The following is a 6,000-nucleotide window of genomic DNA, read 5'->3' as shown; positions in this document are numbered from 1 at the left end:
ATGCTGGAGACCTTTCCCTCCCTTGGGATTATAAAAATAATGGATTCCCCTACTGCTGCAGATGGGGTTGTGAATGAGCCAAGGCTGTCATCTTGGACAGTGTTTATACAGGCTACAGCTCCTGGTTCCAAGCCCCACTGTGCTCCAATCCTTCACCCAGTTTGTTGTAGGGGGAGTGCAGAACACATATGCCCCTCTATTTAATTTAAATAGGAATATCTGCACATAATTTATTATACTCAAAAGCCAATGTAATTGCAGGCAAATTAACAAGAGCAGACTACTGTAAAAATGAAGTATCTTAGCATTAAAGGATTTCACTATTCATGAGGAGGGCTGCAAAGTGCTATTGACTGTTGCAATCTGCAGTTTTACTGTATTACCATTAAGTACCAATAGATTCAAAAATGAAAAGCAGTCAGCGGTTGAATTATTTCATCTTTCAGTAATACGTACAAATGAATTAATAAGAAAGCATGCAGCATTTCTGAAAAATGTTAATGAAATTCCTACCTTGTTAAGTTGTAGGTGTCGGACTCAGCAAAACTGTGGCTTGCGGGCATCAGCAAACAATTTTGTCAGGCTGAATCCCAGATATCACCCACCGTTTACCCAAATATGTGTAATTTAACAAGGCACAGCTTAATGAGGGATCGCCTATTGGATAGGGTGTGAGACACAGTTTCTCGGTAATGAGACCTTCAACAAAGTCATTCTCGCCTCAAATTAACTACCACAAAGTGACAAAAATACTTTTGCTACTTTGTGCTGTGACTCTTGTATGGAACTGAACAGTGCCCTTCTCTCCAGCTAGCAGAATTTTTCAAATTCACCAGGTGCCATTTCAATTAAAAAGCAACACGTGCACAATCTTTGCTTTGTTTTTAAGTGGGACAAATCAAGCATCTCATACACTCTCAGCTCTAATTTGACAGTATGTTTGCTCCTGCCAAGTCTGGAATGGCCATCCATACAGAAGATTGAGATCATGCTTCCGATAGTCGTCTCATAGGGCACTGATATCATGTGGAGTGGACGCTGAAGAATATTTGCAATTAACAGCTTAGTTTTAATCCTGACCCTGAAGTGAATATTTAAACCGCTGTGAATATCTTTTCAAAATATTTCACAGAATTTGTCAGTTTTCAACCCTTCTACCAGATAAAATGTTGTATGTTTAGCTTTAATTATTAAGATCTACAACAAATATTTCAATTTAAATATTAATTCAATTACTTTTAAAGCTTCAGGAAACAATAATCCAGATATAAGTTCAGCTCTTAGGAACAGTGACTTAAAAACACTTGCAGGGTTACGCTGAGAAACTGTAACACACTGGTGAATTCAAAGACATTGAACTTAAATTTAAACTTAGATTTTAAGTTAAAAAGTAATCTGTTTGTTATAATAGTTGACTAAGAAACTCAACTACATTGTTGACTCAACAATATTCCAGTAAAGCTTAGTTTGATGTTAGTCTTGGGCTTTGTTGACATTTATAATCTAAAATACCATCATTAAAAGAAAACAATTAAATTAAGAGACTCATTAGATAGCAACTGTATCAATTATTCTGTAAATATTCAAATTACCCATCTTATTGGAATAACACAAGGAATGATCAGTGCAACATATTTATGGACCCAAATTGTATTCTCTACAGTCCAACCCACTTGTTATATATCAATGTATCAGACACTGTTGGTCAGGTGCTCTTTTATACAGCCTAAGACTAATCCAAATAATAATCTGTCTCTTTTTCAATTTTTCAATCCCATTATTGTTTAAAGTGAAAGATCCTACACTATAAAAGGGGGACAGTTGAGTTAATTTATTAAGATCCGTCTTAGCCATAGGTGACAGAGCTGTTGGTCATTTATCTAATTGTGCTGTGCAGATAAGAATTAATTAGTCTTATTATTTTTCTCATTTTAGATGGCTTTCCCATCTGGATGGTATAAATTCCTCTGTGCAGGTGATTAATTACTTGGACTCTGGCTGGCTGATGTGTATGTTTATACATATTCACACTGAATTGACAAAAGTTTGATCGAGAATAACCATCAGGATAATAAGAACGAGCAGAATATCTTGAAAAAGTATCGATATTACTTTTATGGTGTACTTAATTTGGTTAATTTAAGTTTCACTAAAGCTGGCAATGCTTGAACACAAGTGAAATCTAACAAGTATGACAATACTGGCCAACTAAATGCCAGAGGTTTATCTTTAGCTGCTAATAGGATTAGATCTCTCCATCTAAAGAACCACATATTATAACTGAAGTGTAGCTTTCTGACTGGACATTGAAGCCACACCACACATTTTAATGAATGATTTTAATGTTAAATTACTTTACAAACATTAGGTTGGGATACATTTGGTTTGATTAGTAGCCGTTAGGAAGTATGCCCAAGCAGTTCTGGGTGCCAGTCACCTTTGTACCTCTTATGCTTGTCAACCAATGATGTCCTCTGGTACAAAAAATATCCAAGGGAAATTAGCTATTGGAGACACAATCTACAACCTATGTTTTTCATTCAAAACGATGAGCAAAATTTAAACTAAATTAAGAAAGGAATGAAAGCTAAATAGCTCTCAGTTGGACATTGATGTTTCACTCACATGCCCTTCCAGAATCCTGTTTTTTGGAAGAATTATGTGTTTCAATGTAACCTCCTACTAACACTGACCCTGTGGTACCCTGCAATGGCTTGGGGCCACACATACTGATGTACACCAGGTTATGGTTGTGTGGCTCGGGACATACGACAGTAATGTGTTCCCTCACCATCCCACATCTATAAAGCTTGTAACATGTTGTACTATGGTAGTCATGGAACATGTTCTTTAATGTTGCCCACACTTTCCGATTGCGGGAAGTGTAAACTCTGCAGGTTGCTGCAAGGAAGAATATAGATAAAGTTTATGCACAGGGTTTAGGGTATTTCACTCATATATAGCTTTTGGCAGGCAAATAATTGGGTAGTAGAGGTGCATGCCACCTTAATGAAGGATAGATACCAAATTCTTCACAAAATGAAAAATAAAAACCTGCAGATGCTGCAAAACTAAAATATGAACAAAAAATGTGAAAAAATTCAGGTAGTATCATTCAGGTAGAAACATTAAATAAAAAGGCTCAAAAGGAAAAAAAGAGTTTTTAAGCACGGTGACCATGAGGGTGGACCAGTGAGGGGCTCTGTGGCTGATGGACACACACACACACACACACACACACACACACACACACACACACACACACACACACACACACACACACACACACACACACACACCCTCCAAGGTGTTGTACTTGTTAGAACTATGCACTGGATGGATTCAAAGAAGAGCTCCCAAAGGGCTCTGGGAACTAAAGGCTTCCCCTCATCATGGATTTACTAAAAATCCAATCATAAGATCAAAAAATTCATAGGCCTGGAGGCAGCCAAATGATCAGGACCCCGTGGCCTGCAATCAGACTTTTAAAAGTAAGTGGGTGCAGAGATAGTTGGTTGAAGTTTCTAAAAATTCGCTGAATTTCAGAATGATATGGGGTAAACAGCAGAACTGACTCCCTAGTTCATGAATGGATAAAGGAAAAAGGCAGGAAACTCTCGGTCAGTTTGTTTAAAATTTACTGGCGTGATCCAAGAGTCGATAATCACCGATGAAAACATAATCTTGTCAAACCAAGTCAACTTGGTTTCAAAGTTCAGATTTATTGTCAGAGAACATACATGACATCACATCGGATTCTTTTTCCTGTGGAAAAAGCTGAATTACCACTTGTAATGTACACAATGTAGACATGTAAATAAAGAAATGTAAACAAACTGTGCAATAGACAGAGGAAAATAATCAATAAATGCAAAAGTAAATGAGTTCCTAATTGAGTTGTAGTTGAGGAATCTGATGGGGCGGTGGGTTGGGGGGGGGGGGGGATGGGACTGATAACCTGGTGGTGTGGATCTTGTGGCACTTGTACCTCCTTCCTGATGGTCGTGAGGGAAATCATGTTTTAAAAATGTACTTCAATTCTTCGAGGATTTAACAAACAGATTTGAAAAATGGGAACTTAGATGAGATGTGTCTAGATTTCCAAAAGACTTTGGACATGATGTTATGAGCTCAGAGGACCCATAAACCCAACAGTAGTAGATATTCACCAGGACAAATGGTTACTTCAACAAAAGTTGCTTTTAATTATATTTAAACATGAAAATAGTATCAAACTTTAACTTAACACTATTGACTTACTTAACCTAACTTAACCCCCTTCTATTTGCACCTGTATGTAATTGTGTGTAAGTTCAGAAAAGTTCACAATCCAATCTCACATCTCATTCCTCCAAGTTCACTGGTTGCAGGCAATTCTTATCCTGTGCACAGAATTTAACATTTATAAAGTTCACCAGGCTTTGGTGCTTGAAAAGTAAATGGTTACCGCTCAGGAATGTTCTTGTTGGTTTTCAGAGAGATATTTGTTTTACGATGGACACCCAACCACCTCAGTGCCTTGCTGACGAAACTTGCCCCTTCCAGGGTTCTCCAGATGATAGCCTCTTTCTTTCAGGTCACCACAGAGTTCCTTCTTGTTTCCCTTATTCCAAGTGAAACATTAGACAGCCAGTCCTCTCCTCTTGCATGAGCCACAATGGCTTTGACTAGGCTGAATCAAGCACTTACAAGTTATCTTCCACATAGGGTTTTCCACAAGCTTGCCAGTTTGTCCTGTTCCAGTCCCAGCTGCTGTTGCCGACTATAACACTGTAGAAGTGATCTCTGTCTCTCTCTCTCTCTCTCTCACACACACACACACACACACACACACACACAAGCCTGTTTGACTCTCTCTGCTTGCCAAACCACATGACACCCCCCCCCCCAGAACAGCTCCAGACAGAAGCTCTTTCATCTGTTGCCTTTTTATAAACCACAATCCCTTAGTGAAGTTGCTTGAGCACTCTCCAAAGCTCTTGCAAAAGCTGTGGAGCTGATATGTCTAGCATTAGCAGAGCTTCAAATAAGATCTGTTTTAAAGTGTTTGTATGTGACCTACTCTAACAAACCTTTCCCAATTTATCTTCCAAAAACCTATCTATATACTCTGTCACATGACCAAACATGAGAAATTGGTGCACATGTTAAGAACTCATGGTGTTGGTGGGTGTTAACTTAGATTGGAAGCTGGTAATCGTGGAGAACTGGAATAAATGGGTTTTTTTCAGTTTGGATGAATGAAATGATTGGAGCATCACAAGAATAATTTATTGGTTCTCAGATAGTTAGTATGTATGTTAATGTTAATAATCTAGATAAAAATATCCAAGTTTGCTGAAGGTAGAAAAATAAATGGAAAGACATGTTACAATGAGGATATTTTGTCTCTGCAATAGAGTAGACATAGATTGAGAGGGTGGGTGAAAACATGGCAAATGAGGTTTAATCTGGAAAAGTTTTAGGAAAGCACTGCAGTCATAAGGGAACAGGCAAACTCCACACAGCACCTGAGGTCAGGATTGAGCCTAGGTCACAGGAGCTGCAAGGCAGCAGCATTCCTAGCTGGGCCACTGTACTGCCCTGTATGAACTGCTTTGTCACTGTATGGAACCACCAGGGCTTCCTTTGTGGCTGCACTATTCTGATAAACTGTGTAGCTGAACTTGTCTTCCTTGCCTCTTTCCCCCCCCCCCCCCCCCCCCCACCCACCCTAGCAACTTATGACGGGTTCCCACTCCTTATAGATCTTGGCCACATATTTTGGTTGTATTCTGATTTTGTCATCTGCCGCTAACTTCTTTCCAATTCTTAGCCTAACTTTTGAGTGCACATTGTTAACAGTTTGATAGCATCTGACGTGGAATCACCAGTGAACATGGGTTGATGGATCTAACTGCCTATTCAGAAAGGGTGATGTTTGAAGTGAGGGGTTACATCTATAACCTTCTGGTAGCTTGAGACCTTGAAATTGTTAGTGTCAAAGTTAAGATCAGGCAC

Source organism: Narcine bancroftii, chromosome 14, assembly GCF_036971445.1.
Source record: "Narcine bancroftii isolate sNarBan1 chromosome 14, sNarBan1.hap1, whole genome shotgun sequence".
Taxonomy (NCBI): Eukaryota; Metazoa; Chordata; class Chondrichthyes; order Torpediniformes; family Narcinidae; genus Narcine; species Narcine bancroftii.
The sequence above is the reverse complement of the archived record's forward strand: the minus strand, read 5'-3'. Positions refer to the sequence as shown.